At 28.7% G+C, this 21,211-nt stretch overlaps 1 protein-coding gene and 1 long non-coding RNA gene across 2 annotated transcripts in view; one reads left to right on the top strand and one right to left on the bottom strand.

The window, feature by feature from the left end:
- Nucleotides 1–8,579: 8,579 nt before the first annotated feature.
- Nucleotides 8,580–9,936, bottom strand: LOC126549381 (uncharacterized). Its single transcript, XR_007603505.1, has 3 exons — nt 9,835–9,936; nt 9,107–9,240; nt 8,580–8,838 (listed from the first exon to the last, which is right to left on the bottom strand). It is a non-coding gene; the product is annotated as an uncharacterized LOC126549381 (long non-coding RNA).
- Nucleotides 9,937–19,642: 9,706 nt separating this feature from the next.
- The window catches only part of LOC114131722 (uncharacterized), a 41,340-nt gene continuing 39,771 nt past the window's right edge, over nt 19,643–21,211 (top strand). Inside the window, exon 1 of the mRNA XM_027997017.2 lies at nt 19,643–20,067. The gene's annotated coding sequence lies outside the window, so the exon portion shown is untranslated. The remainder of the gene's footprint in view (nt 20,068–21,211) is intronic.

Below are 21,211 nucleotides of genomic sequence, written 5' to 3' on the forward strand. Positions count from 1 at the left end.
GCTTGGTAAATCGATGTTGGTGCTGCCAAACTAACACTATACGGCGTAGGTACATCATAGGTTATTCTACGGATAATAAAACTCGTTTACTAGTTACCATTAACTCAATTCTTTTCTCCAACTCAAGCTCGCTTAATAATAATGGAAGAAAATTATTTTATTGATCTACACCTTACATACATGATACGAGTTGTAGTCAACTATTAATTTATAGGAGCTACGTGGACGCCGAAAATATTATAGTCTCCTTAAACACTCGATTTTGAACTTATACAAATCAATACGCTGAAATGTATTTTCTACAAGTCTATTTTTCACGTACAACTTAACGTCACAACTTCTTTACATTAGATTTCATTACGACTTTATTCGATAAGTGATCGGAAATAATTCCCGTGAATAATTATTATGTACACGCATAGGTACGTAATATATCACACATTTGGCTACCCGAGTAATGAGTTATACATATCTATTTTTATCACAACCCACATTATTATATCCCCTCTCGCCTGCACGAAATGTATTTAATCTTGATTTTTGCGGCCCCGATGCCCGAATACAATTTGACGAACCCTCCTCCCTGATTTATGAGTCACGACCCACGAGTCACGCATCACCACTACATTATGACGTACACTATACGAAAGGTGGACTGGAAATAGATCACAATAAATTACCGACGAGCCATAGTTGGTTTGAAATATAAACAATAGAATAAGATGATTCCTTCACAATGGTACAAAACGTCCCAATATAATACACTAGACAAAAAATAATAGTTGACCGGCGACGACGTACGGTGCTTGTTTACTGTGAGATCGTGAGATCACATAATACTATCTAGAACGATCTATTATTATAGAATTCCCCAAAAACAAAAAACATCCAAGTCGCCGAAAGCCATGGTGCAGGTTAGATCTACAGTAGGAACAAAGGACTGAAAGGGTAATTAATTAGTTCCAGAAAAAAAAATATTTTATTAAAATTTAAACAAAAATCGTACAATAGGACAAATAATATACCTACTATTATATTTATGGTCCACGGTGGTATACGATATTGTAGAGACTTATTCACACTACATGCTTATTATACATGTTTATAGGTTTATACTACCTAATAATAATATGATATTATATCATAATAAATCGGTATGGATCACTACTATACACTAGCAGTAACAAATCGTGGCAAAAATTAACATCAGTTATTGTCGATCATTATATTATTTCGTATTAAATATTCATCTATATAAAACCGTGGAAATATAATATGGAACGAAAATGAAAAACCATGAACGAAAATCAAATTAAAATTGTATGGTGGTAACTCACATTTTTAACGTCAATATGAGCCTATAATATAACATTTTATTTTCATAATTTTATTTTAATAATTGGTGGACGGTGGCGGTGCTTATGAAATATTTTGCGGTCCCACAACAAAGAAATTTCGATAATATACAATAGCGTCTTATTTATTATACAAAAAATTGACTTTAAAATTGATAAAAAAAAAAAAATTCATACCATACATACAACTATATACGTCATGTTACAGTTTTTATATAGCTTTAGTATTATTTACATGGCAGTATTACTTACCTCGCAAACGTGCAATCGTAAAATAATTTTAGACTATTTCGACAATAATGTAAAGATCACTAAAATACCTAGTACTATTCGTATTACTCGTTTCATTGTCGAATTTCTATAATATTGATAACGATTTCTACATAATTGTATTTCTTTAATTTTCATTTCGATATTTAAATTTCGTTTTTTTTTTAATTTTTGACAAAACTACAATTGTTATTCTTAAAAAATTGGGAAGCTACTATACTGTTATTATAATTATCTTGATAAATTCTTCAATCATATTACATAATATACATTTAATAATGTCTAATATAATAAAGTATTAAGTAATAATAAATACTATAATATTCTGAATGTTACGTTATTTCATTATTTATTTCAAGTATATTATACGTGCCAACTATCAACTTTTCAGATAATAAAATCAAAGTTTGAATATTATATATTTATATGCATTGTTATTACTTAATATACTTAATGAAATAAAAAATAAATAAATGAAATATTTTAAACAATACCTATACACTCAGGTTTTTTGTAAACCATTTTTTTTTAAGTAAAAAAAATACAAATGTTGATACTCGATACTTTAGCAATTCATTTCATCTCTACATATGCAGTGACATTCGTCGAAAAATTAAGCATAATACTGTTTCGTTTTATGAAAAATTGCAGGTGACAGAATAGAAGCAAAAATGCAGGGCACTAAATCTCATTTTGAGACATCACGGACAATGGTTGGTAGGTATTGCACAAGTTAAGAAGTGCTGCAGAAGTATAACCCCTTACTATCACATGCACCACATTCATCGATAAGGCTGCAAAACTCAGAAACTGTAGTCTTATTTCATTCCTAGTCTAATTCTACTACTCCATCGTGTCCTGTTACCCTAAGGCATTTAAGGGCTGTTTTCCCTAAGATTTTGCAGCCTGTTGTCCGTAGATCTTTGCGGTCTGTTATGACGCTACTTGTTAAAGGTTAGTAGTCGAGCCGTCTTCATGTCCTGTTGCCTTAACGTAAGTTAATATCATTGTCACCAGACTAAGTTTCACAATCTTGACTATAAACCGTATTATCTGAACCAATTCGGACATGATGCCCTGAAGCAAAAATTTGGCGACGTTCAAAGCCAAATAGGTTACCTATACTAGAGAGATAATGGCTTCGATACCGAAAAAAAAACGATAGGCAGACGGCCGTCAAAACACACCTTCGAAAATCATGTGTGATGGCTGTCTCTACGGAAGTCATTATAGTTTTATGATGGCGGTGAGTCGGCCAATGACCAGACATTTCGTTTTGAGGGCCCCGAGAAACTATTTACTGTTGCACCACTACATTATTTAAAACGTCATAACACGGATGCGATCGACTTGTGGCTGCAGTGGAATTTCATCACCCGGGGAACAAACAATAAATTGGATAAAACTATGCACCTTATTTTAATACGTCTTTAAACCTCTTACATTACAAGTAACATATTATACTAAGACCTGTCGGTCCTTGACCTTTGTTAGCAAATGTTTTCTATTTACATACCTACAATATTATAATATTAATATGGTAATTTTTAATATATCTAAACAAAACGTGTTACTTAATCATTATTAATGTTTTTATATCTAACATTATATTGTAATAACTAATAACTAATAATGTATTACGTGTATAAAGACCCATGCTCATATAATGTTTCACATCTATCAATGTATATAGAACGCATACGTATTTATACTATGTTCAGACAAATGCATATATATTTTTTTGTAATTTCTGGCTTATTAATTTTTAATTGGTGATTGACTTCTGTAATAATAATATTTTATGATTTTAATATAAGTGCTATAACTTTAAAATAAATAGATAAAGAACAGCTAATTTAAAAAAAGAAATTAATTTCTTTTGTTTGTTGTAAAATTAAAAATAATTTCTTAGTAAAAATATACAATTGATTCTCCAAGGTTTTTAATAATATATTTCTTAAGAGCCTAAGTCGAGTTTAAAAAAAATTAATGATGGGTTGAAACCTAATTTTTCCGTAACTTAGATGTATTCTGGTGGTCATAAGACTAAGCCATTAATCTCAAACAAGATAACTACGATGATACTTTTGACGACCAAAATCGACTAGGTAGTAAATTTCCACTATTGTATCAATTATACTTTTATTATGAAAAACTTTCTTTGGAATGTCTTCAAAAATAATGAATTATATTTCAGATTCAAAAGAGTAGAACAAATAAATAAATTAAAATTAAGGAGCATCAATCCTGCAAAATTCAACAAAAATAGGTTAACTTAAAATTATTTCTATAACTTCAAAAATCAGACAAATAAACAATGTATAACTGCAACATTGTTATCAATGTTTTTACAACTATTTATTATGAAATATTATGTTAGTGTATGGGATATTTTAAGCAAAACAAAAAAACATTTTAAAATTACAAATATTTATCATTTTATTATTTTATAGTATAAAATATATTATTTATTAAAAAATAAGCTATTCTACTTATTTAGATATTATTATATTTCGTCTATATACCTCTCATATTCAGAGGTAAGAATATATGTTATAAAAACTATCTTACGATTTACCTATATAAAAAAAAAGTAAACATCGTGTAAAAAAGTATTTAGGTCTGTGTTTATTTCAAAATCATTTTAGTAACATTAACATAAATATCACTATGAATTTAATGGTTATATTTTGTAACCAATTTTATTTCAAAATTATAATTATTGATTTAATATTATAATATACTTGGATAGTCTTATGAAAATTAAATACATAATTTCTACTTGTTTTAATTTATTCAATTAATTTTCTATTTTCAGGGAGCTTATTTTTTCATATGTTATACTGATTGGAAATTGGCACTATGACAATAATTTGAAATATTCTATAGAATCATAATACATAATTTTCTGCTATATTTTGACCGTAATATTACGATATAAATGTATTTTTAAAAGTTATAAATATTTTTATACATTTTTTAATATTTTCAATATTTTTCTATAATATGAACTACATTTTTTTCTGAAAAATGTGATAAATATGATAAAGCGTCTTAAATATAATTAATTTTTTATAATATTGAGTTGATGAACATTTTATTATGTACATAATATATCAGGAATAATAAAATTGAAATGAAAATTGTAGTTGGAAAAAATACTGAATTCTGAATAATTTTTAACATTTATAATAAGGTTAATTTGATTCAATATTTTGAAAATGTTGTTTTTCTTCTAAACTCAATACAACTTAATTACCTGCTACGAATACCATTTTATACAGACACTGTGTAATATTATTATGTCGTGTATTTATCAAAAATAATTTATTTGATTTAAATTAATTTAGTAAAACGTTTTAAAAGTAAAAAACGTGAAAATTAAATTATTCGTCATCTTGTAAAAGGATTGGTTCTTCTCATTATTAATTCATTAAACTAATGCAAATCTACAAACATATATTATGTACAATTAAAAAAAAAAAGCATTCATTTCGTATATCCTGCATTGCTGCTCATAATATTAATTAATTATTTTAAATTCGTTCTAATGAGATTATTTACACACGTACAGCAACAGCGTTTCAAATATATTTTCTACGTCATCGTTAAACTCTTAAGTAAGCACACGTATAGTATTATATAATAATATGAACATCATATTTCCTCTTAAAATTGTTTTCATGCTCTCGATCTATCTTACTTCCGTGTGTTTTGTAACAATCAACTAATATATAGGAAGTAGACACACATGTATATTGACGAACCATTCGTTTCTGCGAATTTATTGTAAATTGTAATTTTTTTATTTCAAAACCTTTTTTATTTTAATGTACATTGTGCATAGTATTTCAGTATCCTATACCTATACGTTTTCATTTTCGCATAAATTTCTTTTAATATTACAATACGTGCGATTTATAAATGAATGAACGATCTATTCGATTCTTCGAAATTATTATAAATTATAACTTTTCTATTTTAAAACGTACGAGTATAACTAATCAATATGAATATATTTTAATTTTTGTACAAATTTAATTTGATATTTAAATACATGAGACATATTAAACAGTTTCCACACATTTTGTTTATCTTAAACATATTATATTATAATATACAAAGAACTTGTATGATATTAATGCCATGATAATGATAATGATAAATTACTAATGATACATTTTGTAATTAAATACTAGTAGAGTACATTAATCTAATATTGAAATGCATTTTCTAAGAATACAAAATGTTTAAACTTTAAATGTTGTTTTTCACTAGTTAAGGTATCGTGAGGAGGCTGAGCGACTTTCATTTTTATTTTACTGTATTACGAGATGAATCGTATTATGAACTGTGAGCCATACATATGTATACGTTTTATTAAACATTATATTATTGACCTTGATCAAGTTGTGTGCCATGTCTTACAAGTTTATATGTTGAAATTTAAAACGGTGTTTTTGAATAGGTAATAGCTAATGTACTTTCAATTTTTCCTATTTTACCTGTTAAACAGGTTTAAACAATATTAATTGAGGGACCTGTAGTAATAAACCTAATAACAAAAAGTATATCGGCAGAAAATGAGGTTATATGAATAAAAATAATTGATTACCTACAAAGAAATGTTTGCAATATATATTTAAATTATTTGTAAACAAAATACGATTTTTAAAAAAAAAAGGCAATCTATTTCTCACTACATAAAAATTCAAACGTGCAATTTCTGAGCCATTAATATAATAAATATACATGTCTGTAACGTAAAAAGAATAATAGTCCTTAAAAATGGGTTTTTAAATACATAAAATAGATGTAATATTAGATCTATATATTTACAAACAATAAAATACTGATTATATTATTATTTATAATAGTATAGCGTCCAGGGTCTAGCGTGCGATGTCTGTCACGTCGACGTTTAGCGAAAAGCTGAATCTATAATATTGTGCCGTTTCGTAAACGAAGTTACTTCGAAATATCAATGGAATTGAGAATGGTGGTTTCCAAAATTGATCGACAACCGTCGATGGGAGCTATAAAATGTCAATGGGCGACGAGAATCACAATAATCTAACGGATTTGAAGAATGCCCGTTAACCGTGATGACTGGTTAGATGTCAATCCACGTAATCGGTCTTCCTCCCTTAATGATACAGTTTTTTTTTATATATTTAACGAACTAATAAGTCGGAAGACTATATTAGCTTCAGGTCGTCTTTTCGCGGACAGACAGACCGAATTCCTCGCGAGAAATAACAACAAAACTAAAGACTAAAGACTGTAGCTACCCCTCTTTCCAATAGCCACGTAGTTTACCAATTAAGCATAGCGTGGCTTCCTATCTAAGTAGTGCAAACTAATTCCTTGTTCTCATAAGACTGTCTCTTCCAAGTTCTCCGTAAAAGCTCGTCATATAATTACCATTTTATCAACTCCCCAATTTCTTCTTAACCCATCTGTAGTCTCGTCGTCTTTACAGAATGTTGCCACTTAATACGGATTTATGTCCTATTAACAGTGCGCTTCGTAGAAAATTTCTACTTCAAAGTCTCGGCCAGTTCTCATAATATCTGAACCACACAACAACTTCGGTCAGTGACGGACTGAAGCAAAAATGTGGCAACATTCAGAGCTACTTCGGATACTTGTATCTAGAGCAATGACTACCGACTTTAAATTAACTGGAAATAGTTATATTGTTACAGTCAATTGTCTAACTAGTTAAATTGTTGAGTTAATTAAAAAATTATCTAACTAAGTTAAAAAGTTTGAAAAAGATTTACTTAATAATTATTTAGCTTTAATTTTTAAACTAGTTAATGCCCACCTTTGCATATACTATATAGTAGTATGATAAACACATACATATTTATCATACCATAATATCAACGAAAAAATAGAAATTTTAATCATAGATAATATGTACTACACACTAGTAAATAATTATAATTATTAATGAAGAACGTACAATAAGTATAACTTTTTTACTTTCATATGATTGTTTTGTTTTTTGGCTTTCAAACAGCCCTTGTTACCGGTAAATTTCGACAAGTTCGTATTATTTTTTTTTTTTGTCATATTTCATATAGGTTTAACATTGACTAAACAAAGTAAAATATATACTTTATCATACTATGTATGATCAATGGTTTTAGATAAACCATCATATACATTTCTCCTCCGTCGGAACGAATCTTATTTTACCAACGTCCACTGCGGTTGTATCACGTAGAGTGTCTAAAAACTCCAGTGGATGACTTTTTATGGGATGTATATCGTAGGTACATATACGTATTATAGTTATAACTTATAATATTTATAGGTATATATTATAAGAGTGTGTGTGTGTATGCATGCGACGTGCCCGGCTTGCATACGAACGCGTGAGAAAATCAAAAATCGAACAAATCATTGTTACGATCGAGATATTATATTATATTATTATAATATTATTATCTTTTGCTTATATATTATTATTATTTTATTATAGGTACATATTATTTTGTATTATAACCTATTATACTAACATTTATTCGGAGCTCAGCTGTTGTAAGCAATTTTTCTTTGAATATCCAGCTACACGCGTTCATTCATTTTAAAAGCTAAAATAATGAAAAATATTTTTGTTGAAGATACATTATATATAATATAAACACGTACCTCAACGTTCTATTTATATAGTATTGTTGTTCATCTAAAAATACTTATAATATTGACAACATATTATTATTATTTATTTATATGAGTAATACTATGATCTAAATAGATTCTTTTAAAATTATACAAAAAATGTTATTAGTTTATAGTTTTTTTTTTTTTTCATTATTTAATAGTTTCAACATAGTATTGTGTATTTTTATAATTTATTTTTAATTATTACATTTTATAAGTAAAAAAAAAAAAAAATAAAAATAATTCATATTAAATGTAAAAGTACAAAATTAAGTTAACCATAAAGGAAGCAGTTGGAAATGTTGATGAAGGTGAGATTTCAATAAGCTATTTTTCGTTTTTGTCCCAATTCATAGTGGAGACTCCTCCAGTTAAGTGTAGCCTTAAGTAACATGTATTATATTTCGTCTTTAATCCAAATTTCAATGAAATGGTGATACTTGTTACGCATGGTCCAGCTATGATTCTTAGAACTATTTTTTACTATTATCGATAGATTTTTGATCTTAGTTTCCAGTGTCCCAAACTGTACATGTATCTGTATAATATATTAAGTATATTGTGAGTGTTCATATAAATAATTTAAAATATATATATATATATATATACAATACTGATTAGAAATTAAAATTCCTAGTGTTGATCTATAAAGAGTATTGTAACATGGTTTAAATGTGACGATATTAACAAATCTTAATAGAAATCTATATTATACAATTATTTACTGTTTTAATAGTGCCTACATTTTCTCATAGATTTATTTTTATTGAATAGTGACAGGATATAATACATAAACTTCTTCTTACTATCACCGCAGACTATTTGAAGTGTTGCAAAATTCAAATCGTACACATCAACGTTTGGTTTTAGCAAAATGTAGGTTATTTGTAATAATTAGCAATATAACCATAACCGTTATCAGATATTACAATAAAGGATTCTAAAAAAAATATAATGATAATAATTAATGAAAAACTGGTTGTTTTTTAATTAAGCATTTTGATTTTTTTTTTTTTTTTTGTTTATATTAATAAAAGTTAAGCGGTATAATGATAATTTCTAGTTTTTTTTAGACTATAAAATTTTATGGACCTGATTATTATATTAACTGTAGTGTATGTTTATGTTCCGTAATTATTATTATATTATTAAACTACAACCATGATATACTATATACGAACAAACACCAATAGGCATAACACCCATTATGAATTTAGTATGCCCCCATTAGTATAATATAAAATTAATATACCCAAGTTAGCAAAACATCAACAATATTTTTAACAGACGTTTTATTTTTAAGATTTTTTCATGATTCTAATCTTTTTTTTAGATTTTGAGTGAATATAATATTTACAATAGTTTTTTCGGTAAATTTTTTGAAGTACCGATAACTAACGAAAAACTTAAAACAATATAATTTGAAACAGTTATAATGGAATTATATTTAGTCATTCAAGGCACAATGATTTGATAATACTACTATTCTCGAAAAATAATATTATGTTAAGTACTAAACTGTTAAATTACGCACCCGATCCATGATATTCATGATTTCGAAGAGGATCGTTACATAAATATATGTTTCGTTCTATAGTTTACGAGTGTATAAACTATAAATGATTTATTCACAGTATCTAACATCTAATATAAATAAATTAATTTTGACTGATTCTATACTTGAATTTGTTTTTGGCCAAACTTACACATTTTTACATTGTATTTTCATTTTTGATTATTGAGTTACAATTCAGTGAACAATTATTATGTCAATAGCATAACAACAATTATTATTGTAGTATATCTAAGATTCATTGACATATTTCGGAAGAAGTTACAATGATTTAAAAATGGTACATAATAACATCCAACAATAACTTCAACACATAATATATATATTATGTATTGGAGTTAATTCTTATAATAACCTTAAAAAAATAAAATGTTAAGTTATAACACTATGACTATGTACAACATGTTGAGCTTTTTAACTTTCTAAAGACCGTTATTTTTATGTGAACAACTATACATCATAACCTTGACGTATGAAACTTAAACTATTTTAAACACAATGCATAAACCAACCACTTACGTTAAAAGTTTTAGTTAATAACAAATCCACGATTGTTGATTTCAATCATGTGGTCATAAAATAAACAATTTTTTTCTCTAAAATTAGTAAAATTTATAATCATAAAATATATTTACTTTCGATATAATCAAAAAGATAATATATTGTATTATTCTTGCTATTACTTAATTGATAGGTTACACATAACATTTTATCACAGTTCGTTATCATTGTCATTATTTTTAACCTAAGTAATATAATCTAATACTTATTGTACTTAGAAAATTCAGTTTTAAAACTAAAATTTATGTTAACAGATTAATATTAATTAGTCATACTATAAAATATTCAAATTATCATAACTCTATGGTCCTATATTTTACCAACTTATTATCTTGAACCTATATTTTTTTATATACACAAAGATACCATGATGGATACACCAACATTTTCAAATAAATCATCCATTGAATAATATACAGAAAATAATATACTTGCCATTTAAAAAAAATAAATATTGGTATTGCCCACATGATACTTCTTAAATGGTAAAAAAAATTTCTCTTAATCTAAAAATAACTTGTAAAATCCAAAAATCAGAGATCATTATTCAATGAAAACATTAGAGGTCGGTTTGCGGTATCACTCTGAATAGCTATATACATTCACGTCTTGGTGTTAATACATATAGTATATACTATATACTAATATGTGTATAGTAAATTGTAAGCTACATAAATCAGTACAGTTATTTTAATTAGAAGGTATACCTGAACTAGTATTATATACTTTCACGTGTCGGTATTTATATGACAATAACATAATTCAATATTTGTTGAACAACTACAAATTTGATTTACGGATGCGTTTGTGTAATGTAATCGTGTAAACGAACAATACTTTTTAGACGGTCTATTTTATTATCATTATTCGCCACACGTCGTTTTGTTCGTAGTCGCTATAACAATATTTTTGTTTTGTCTACATTGGCGGGTATTGATACTTTAATAACGGTCATATTAACCACTGCGTATATATAAAAACTCGATGATTGACGATATTTTTAATTTTTATTTTCTAATATTTCGTTTGGAGATTTTGTCGTCCGCCAGTTAGGAGGTACGTAATATTTATACATACGGTGTAAACAATTAATGAGAAATACGCGTGCATTGATTACAAAACGATTTGGACGGTATTTTACCAGCGGTGTGATCCCGAAGAAGGGGAAAAAAGTGCACGATACGCGTTTCCGGTGTTAGGTAATACGCGAAATATTATTTTTTTTATTTCTTCAAGCCAATCGGCTCGATCAGAAAATAGATAGGTAATATCATTACGTTACGACGACACATGGGCATGTCATTTCTTTGACAAATAAAACGTTATTATACTATTATATTATTATTATTATTATTATTATTATTATTATTATAGCTGCCTATCTAACATTTACGTATGTTATCTATATACGTCGAATTGTGTTTAATTAAAAAAAAAAATCCTTCAAAACAATCATAACCGTTCACAGTAAACGATGCGTACCCGGGTCGTTCATCATCATTATAATATCGAACCTATAATAATCATTTTAACGAACCAGCATTTCCACAATAATAATATTATTGTTTACCGAAATACCGTGCTATATTCCCCCTCCGATGTTTAGTGTATGATAATAATAATAACATTAAGAATTCATTCACAGACCGGATGACGCTTTTACACAATCTATGGGCTATCACGACAATGCACGGCATTATTTAAATATTATTATTATATGTTTATAATTATTATTATTATTATAATAAATAATAATTATGTGCTCGTAGCGGCGATGCGGTCACGTTGACATCATCGCACTGCACAGGACGTAAACGCGTCAGTACCGTAATATAATAATATTATTATATCTTAAATTTTTTAATTCATGTTATTTTATTGTACTTTGACAAATTGTGTTGAAAAATTATATTTAATTTACTTCGTTCTGCAGGTATACAGACCGCGAACCGTGTAGTATAGGGATATTGTTGTATCACTGTTTGCATTGTAGACGCAGTTATGTGTGTATCGACTAGAGAATTTTATCTTCTTAGTTATCTGTTTAAATAAAACTCCTATCTGAAGAAATATCTCAATCATTTTTGTGTTATCAACTCTGTACAACACACGTAACATGTGTGCAAAATTAACATTCGTATTATTTGGAAATTAATAACAAAACACAAAAGTATAAAACGAGTATACACGAGTGACAGTACCTAATATATATTTTATATCATGTAGTTAAATTAATTTGTTCTACAGTATAATGTCATTTTGTATTTTTGTGTTAGTTGCTTAATAGAACGTCAACAATTTGTATGGTAAATCTATTAATTGAAAACATTTTCAAACTATTGGGTTTAAGACGACGTTTCTCGTTTGGTCATTCGGTGTTCCACAAATATATTTTTATACTTTATTATTTGTGTGAAAAATATTATAGGTGCACCACGACTTGAAATCGTAAGTCGTAACTCAAAGCGTTATTGTACCTAAACAATCTTGAACCCCTTTTGATATCGCGTGGTTTTTAATTGCATTTGTTATAATTTATATTTATTATACTTATGGCACAAAGCGTTTGAATAGTTTCGACCAGATCTAAATCTTGTGCGTGCAAAACCTCACTTAAAAGTATAATACGCTTATACGCTGAAATTGTTTGCAGACACATAAATTTCCGGAATATAAAGCACGGTTGTTTTATTATACAACGAAGAATTTTGTAAGGCAATAAATAAAGTAACAATTTAAAATGGTAATGGTCGCCCAACATTGTAGAATTTAAGATTAAAACTCGATTTGTTGACGTTTATACACACCACGAACATAAAAGCCTCGAATTTATTGATACCTAAAAAGTTTATGCGTCTTGGCTACAAGTCAAAAAGTAAGCCTTATCCGAAAGTTAGAAGCAAAATTAATATTCAGATAGAAGAATGAATCGTTGTTGTATACGAATAAGAAATCACCATATTATAATAATATTATTTGACGTAATATTTTTCAGATCGATTGCCTGACCAAAATATATTATAAGTTCATGTAAAATACTTAAGTTAGCTTTCCGTGCTTTCAATTGATAATTTATTTATATTTAAGAAATTTAATGAATAAATTTAATCTATACCGGTGCAGTTTTTATGAAATAATAAAATATAGGTAATACGTGTGATGAAAGGCGTCTATTTGTACAGATATATGTAGATTTTTGTTTGAGTAAATGCGAGTAACCCATTAGCGACAGATAGTTTGTTTTAATTCAATCGCATGTTTTGAGTTTACCTATAGGTCACGAGAACAACTTTAGTCTAATGGACTTTGGAGGTTACCTGATTGTAGATAATTATATTATAGTTAGAAAAGAAATCTCGAATAAAATTCAATCGTCTTACAACCGTGTGTGAAATCGAACTATAGGTGCGGATGTGGAAAACGTACGTACGTAAATTAAATGCGATATCTATCAACTAAATATGTTTCTTTTTTAAATTCAATAAACGAAGCAAGCAACGTATTGATTTTACAGTGATATGATTTTTTTATGATGACGTGCAATGATCATTTTTTGTGGCAGGAGAAGAGCTTAAAAATATTCAATGTAATATGATTACAGAGTCCAAGATATCTTTACAATAATGTGTGCGATAATATAGTTATCAATGCTTTCAGAATTATAATTTATTATTATTATTTTCCACTTTACAAGATCCGTCCACGTGTTATATTTAAAAGACCAAGCGATTAAAAATTAAAACTTTTTTAAAATTATTATTCAACAAAAAAAAATCATTAAAATATCTTTTTTATTTGTTAATACACTGTAACAAAGTTATGTTCCGTGTGAAATAACAACGATTATTCTATTATAGTATCGTATGATAACATGCGTTTGACCGTTCTTGACCCGATTGATCGGTAAACACAATAATTATTTTAAACATTAAATTCGAGTGCACATATTAATATTGTGTAAATGCATATTAATATATATTATGCTAACGACAATCTACGAAGTCGATAATACTATGTATGTTTATATTTGTACAAATATACCTATGCGTTCGTAATAATTAACTCTGGAATTAGTTGCGTATAGCTTTATTTAATACCGAGGACCGTATTGGCGGCTTATGGACCATGTCGGACTTGTGTCTCTGTATATGCGATTTAATATTGGACAAATAGCACTCGTGCAACAGTATAAATTATTAATCGAGTGATTATGTGTATTCCTCTCTCCTGCAGTCTTCACATTAACATATAATAACATTATCGTTGCATAAATTAATTGCTGATTTCGGTATGTACTATGCGTAATTGAAGTTCGGGACTTCTTGCATTGCGTGACGTTTTTCGTCCTATAACGATTTTTGAATATATTACGTAATATATTATAGTTACATACATTTTGTTTTGTGAAATGGTGGAATTAAGTTTAAAGTTTTACTCGAAATATTTCGTTATCTTATATCGAAAAATGTAAATTATTTAACAAATTTAAGCATTTTTAACAATCATATTGTTATCATAATATATAATATTATGTACGTTTTCATAAACATACCGTTTTTGCGCACTATAATTTTAAAAAAACTTTGTTAGTGATTTGCATAACATTGTTCATATATTTTTTTTATGAATATACTCAGAACATTTTTAGTTGAATACCTCTAACCTTATAAATTATAATATTTTGCCAACGCGCGTTGACAATTAATAATTGTGTTCGTCTTAATACTTCGTGTTAAATACTTTATCATCGAATTTTTTACTGGAATATTATTATGAGTGAGCGATAATGACAAGTAATTATTAGACCGTGTACACGAGCCACAAGCGTTGAAATGCCGTTTTAATGGCAGTTTAGCACATTTATGGCAAAATACCGCAATATTATAATTTAAAATATTGAGTATAGAACTAGGAGAGCAGAGGACTTTTTCCCCTGATCTAAGTGACCCTCCTTCAATCTTTTTAGTAAGTTGAGAGTATATACTTCAATTTTTTTTTAACTAAATGAAAAATATTATAAATGTTCAAACATAAAAGTCATTAACATTTTAGATGAAATATTTCTAATAATATGATATACAATATATTAGGTACTCGAATGTCTCATTAAAAACAATATTTTCCGTTTAAATTTGTACCTAATTCTAATCAAACCATACAGCATATAAATGTATAATTGGTCATAATATGTAAGTTATAATTAATATGGTCTCTTTTCGTGTAATAAATATTTCAATTTTTTCATAGCTTTGTAAAATTTGAACAAATTTTGTATTTTTAGATTATATTCAGCTCAGCGTAGCCTTAACTTTAATTTGAGCAACAAATAACAATTCTCACAGATGAAATACCTTCGCTCAAGTTTAAATCAGTATTCACAGCTCTTCGTCGGATATGTGAAGCCTCTTTGTATATATCTGAAAATTATAAAAAAATTAAAAAATTGAAAACATTAATATCGTTTGCTCGATAATTATTTAGCATAACTATTTTGAACATTATATATTTACCTTTAGCAAAGAAATTATAATATAATATTTAAAAGAACATACCTATGTATTTTCGTTTATAAATTCGATTTGACAACAATCAATATTTTAGCTTATAGAATGCATTTTAATCGATGACATCACTTTCGATTCACGTTTTTATGGTGAAGTTATAACGACGGGCATTGGTGACCTTTGTTGAGTGGCCAACGCGACCTATAGCTATACTCTACGGGATTCAAAATAAAGAATATGTCAAATGAGATATTATAATATATTTTCTAATACACGCCGTAAACAATAACGTAGCACGTTCCAATACGATATATCTATAAGTACGATACGTCTATAACAGTGAATTAACATTTTTCTTACAACATTGGTAGGTATACTTACTTTTCTCTAGTTGTTATAAAATTAAGAAATGTTTACGGAAAGAAGAAATTAACCACATAATATCATTAGAGTTAGTATGTGTGTACAAGCGTAATATACGACTGTGGCATATGTCAAAATTTCAAATCGGGAAAGTCGCAATAACAATAAACATAATTGTCCTTCAGTGCGTATGCGTAATGCAACCGTCTATAATATAATATTCGAGAAAATTATATAGGTATATAATAATAATATACACTATACAGGTATATAACATAATAATCATAATAATAATGTAAAACTGGAGAAGCTCTTGAAACCCCGTATCAATAAATACCTAACTATAATATTATTCATATTATGATGTAAATATTTTTTCTTCTAGATTATTGTAAGACAACGCATCATGAATTTCACTTTATCTAAATATTATAAATTCCTATATACCTACCTATAAAGTGTTCTCTTAAAAGCGTCGTTTTCTCTCAGCAGTATAAACTATCCCGCGCAAGGTCACTACACTAATAATAGTAAACACATTAATAGATAGGTATAGGTACTACATACTTACCTACGAATCTCCAGTGCCGGATTATCGTTTCGGTTAAACAAACATTATCCAATAGGTGTAGTCCGAGTAGAAAGCTTACCGCACCGAAAAGTTTCGTGAAAGGGAAGGTTTATCACTAATACTTCAGACACGTGTACAGTACACATAATATTAGTAACTAAGTATTATATTATTATATTGATAACTTATAAACACATACATATATCAGGCGTATGTCTAGTGAATAATTATTGTATATAGTATTTGATGGCATCGGATTTTTAATAAACATAATATATTATTATAATATGACAAATGTCTATAAAATATAATAATTCTATAGTCGAGATGAGATCATTATCCGCCCAGATAAAATTACTTCGTATACTATACATTTAATACAAATCATATTATAATGAATATTGTCCGTGTTAAAATAACCTATCATTTATTATCATTTTTACACTGTCTATATATTATACATTATGCGTGGCAAAACAGATTGTAATTATATAGTTAAGTACTATAATAGTAACAAGAGTAACGATAATCACACTAAACAGTATACAGTAACTAGTGTAACTTATTTAATCAAATTGTATCGGTCGTTTCACTGCCATAATATTTATTACTATCTTATGCTTCCTAATGCAATCATTTTTCATAGTCTTTTATCTCAATTTTTTTTCCTCGACTAAACAATATTGGACGTGAACATTAAATTACATTTTATCAATAAGTTACGTGGATTTTAAAGATAATAGATAATTTTTTTTTTTGTTTTTTTGGTAATACATTATAAGACATTATGACATATTAAATTAACTTTATATGGGGGATACTTGAGTCATATTTCTAAAGAACAAAAAAAAACGTTTTCTCTTAAATATTTTTTTACTGAACACATTCACATTCTCTAGGTGAAAATTGAATGTTACATATTTTATTTATTTGAATGCTACAAGCGTTGGCTGTTAGGCGTGTGTATACAAGACTAATTACCTATTTTATAATCACATTATAGGTACCTTTCTATGTAAATAATATTATGAATCATTGTCAATTGAATTTTTTATCACTATAAATACTATTCCGCAATATATTATAATGGATTTTAAAACGATTCAAAAATATTTAATAAGTAATATAATTAATAGTAATTTGTATTTTTGTATTATAAAATTGTTATAGATATTATTCACTTGTTTCAATACTAATTTAAAATACCAAATAAATTACGTATACTCATCAAAAACTAAAAATAAAACTAATAATTCAGAATTTAGTTTTTCTTTAGTTTTTCCGACACTATCGACGATTCTACATAGTCGTCGAATACACATATTCAATACGTGGAACACGTAGACATATAGTTTGGCTAAATATTTAAACTAACTCATACGTATCATCTTTTATTTAATCTAAATATTGCGTTATCAGACATCATTGAACTTGATTCGAATAAAATATATTCATACAATTTAATATTAATAAAATGATACATTTTTTATTCGTCGTGAATTCAAGGTTGATTTGCACCACGAATTTCTTCAAACTCAGTCATCCACATCGTCCTAATACCCATGGTTTGCTCTTTTTCTACATTCGAGAGTTTTAGACGATATTCGAACAGTTGGAATTTAAAGGAAACGAAATTTTTTTTGTGATCTGTCTAAAATAATTTTTTTTTTTTTTCATAAAAATGATGTGTCTAAAATAAAGTCATTTATGTCGTCGCCTGTTAAAATGCCAAAAATAACGAAATATCTGTACTGTATATTTAAATAAATAAACAGTTCAAATGGTTACTGAGAAAAATCTAAACCAATTTATTGTTGAATCTTTATAGGTAAATATTCATGGTTTTTGACTTATCGATGCTTTACTGTGCACAACACACTCACATATAAACCCAAGCTATATATTCTGCACTCGATCAGTTATGAACTCAACATGTAAGTAGGTAGATACATACAATTTTGATATCACCCGAAAATTTCCTGAGCTTATAAATATAATAGGAATAGGTGAAGTTAACACCAGTACTTAAGTACTTTACAGTCAATGTACCGCGAGTTTGAACAATTATCGAATTTAATATTAAAATAAGTTTCCGTATAACTTTTGTACCGTCTTTTACAGTAGTGGTAAGTTATGCGTATTAATAATACTCACATAATACATGAAAATGCACTTTAAAAGAAGACGTATCAGTGATAAGTACGCGACTATTACGCGTATATAAAATTCAATATAATATTAACCACGAATTGTCCAGCAGACGTTGCCTTAAAACAGTTCAAACGCTTGGACCGCAACAGTAATACCACACGATTATTATACGGGTAAGCTTTTGCAGCAGTATTCGTATTCGCATCGGATAGCATAGCCGTTTTTTAACGCTGTGTAATACATTTTTAAAAAGATCATTATTGGAAGAAAAAATATAACAAAAAACTGCAAACCAGTCGCGTGTACGTCTGCCTCGATATACGCTTTCTACTATGCGCTCGTGATGTATATATATATATATATATATCCATTACGCTGCAGTATACCTGGTATACCAACAAATACAACGTATCTTTGTGTACATATATATATTATTCGGCTGCCAGAGGAAAGTAGGTGAAAGAAGAGACGCGTATCTGAGCCAGCCACTATATTATACGTATTATGTTCGATGCACGTTATCGGTGGGGAAACTACTGCGACTACGGTGGGAGGACAGCCGCCGCCGCCGCCGAGTACCGGTCCCGGACGAAGGCCGGGGGCATTACCGCGGTCGCGAGCGCGGGTTTCTGCTCTCCAGCGGTATTACACCGCAACCAGTGTCCAAACCGACGCTGTCAGGTGCGCGCCACTCGATATTCGATTTGCAACGAACCAGTGTATTTAAAAAAAAAAAAAAAAAAACGAATAAATAATAACGAGTACGTCTTCGATTTAAAAAAAAAAAAATTAAAAAATGTATTATTCGCAGTCGAAAATTACGTTATAAGACATTTATCGTCGTCGTGATAAATAGGTATATAATATCGTAATAATTCGAACACCGCCATCGCCGCCGCTGTCGATTTCGATAGTGTCGTGTTTTCGCATACTGATAAGCCGTCGTTTTCGTAAAATACTAATAATATTACAGTCTATTCATCGTGTGATCGCGCGCGCTATGGGACGAGTTTCGGCAGCGAACACCGCAATCATCTGCAGCAGGTAAATACGATCGCGAGCGTTCAAGTTTCTCGATTATTATATGTTGCGAGGAGTGTATGGGATATTACGATCCGAGTTTTTTGGCCCGCTAAAGCGGCGTTTCAAAAATGACGATTGCTGCAGACGATGTTGCATAATATTGGCATCGGTAAAACACGATAAAATGCAATGCAATCATATGAAATTGTATCATGACAACAGAATATAATACACTATAACACGTACGTGTGTGACCAAACGTGTGTGGGGGTTCGTCCGGATACCATATATAATAATGATAAAAAAAATATAATAATAATGTTTAGCGTTATAGCCGGCTGGCGGGCCTGGAGAAAGTGTCGCTTTCACTGCGACCTTCGCCAGCCCTTAAGCTCTGCGCGCGACAGAAAAGCCCGAACGTTAACAGACCCATCAACGAATATTTTCGTTTATTGTAACGTCATCGATTTCGTCATCTCTGTATCGTACGTCGTTATTAAACCATTGACTGTCGGATCGCTTTGTTTTATCGAACAGATTTTACCTTTAGGCAAACGGGAGTGGGTACACCGCAATTATGGTTAATCCCTCGAGCGATCGCAAAAAAAAAAAATGGAAATCCTTTGGACGAAACGACCCCAAATGCATAGTTTTCACTTTTTGAGTCATGATGTTCGATCGAAACCACGCGATTACCGTTATAGATGCGGGCCACGTGATTTTCAATATAGATTTCGATACAGTTTTCAAACCTCTGTCTGATACAAACGTCATCAGTCCAAAAAGGGGCCGTTTCAGGTTGAATCTTATATGAAACTTTAGACGAACAACGAACGTGTGGATATATAAACGCACGAAAAATACGATATTGTACGAATAATACTGTGATAATTATAGAATCGGTCGTAAATTAGAGACGACAAATAAATGTTACGACGTTCAGTGTGTCACATGGAAAACACTTTCGATATGCACTTTCGTTTTTGCGCACGCGAAAACTCGTTACGATCAAATCACGATTAAATCGCACGGGGGTCGTAAAATGAATAGGTGTATTGTAATATGGAATATATTAAATATTATATTATTATAGTTTGTATTTCGTATTATTAATTATTATGCAGTTGGGACGAGCGGGGGCTTATAGTATACAAAACGCGTTAGG

Source organism: Aphis gossypii, chromosome 1, assembly GCF_020184175.1.
Source record: "Aphis gossypii isolate Hap1 chromosome 1, ASM2018417v2, whole genome shotgun sequence".
Taxonomy (NCBI): domain Eukaryota; kingdom Metazoa; phylum Arthropoda; class Insecta; order Hemiptera; family Aphididae; genus Aphis; species Aphis gossypii.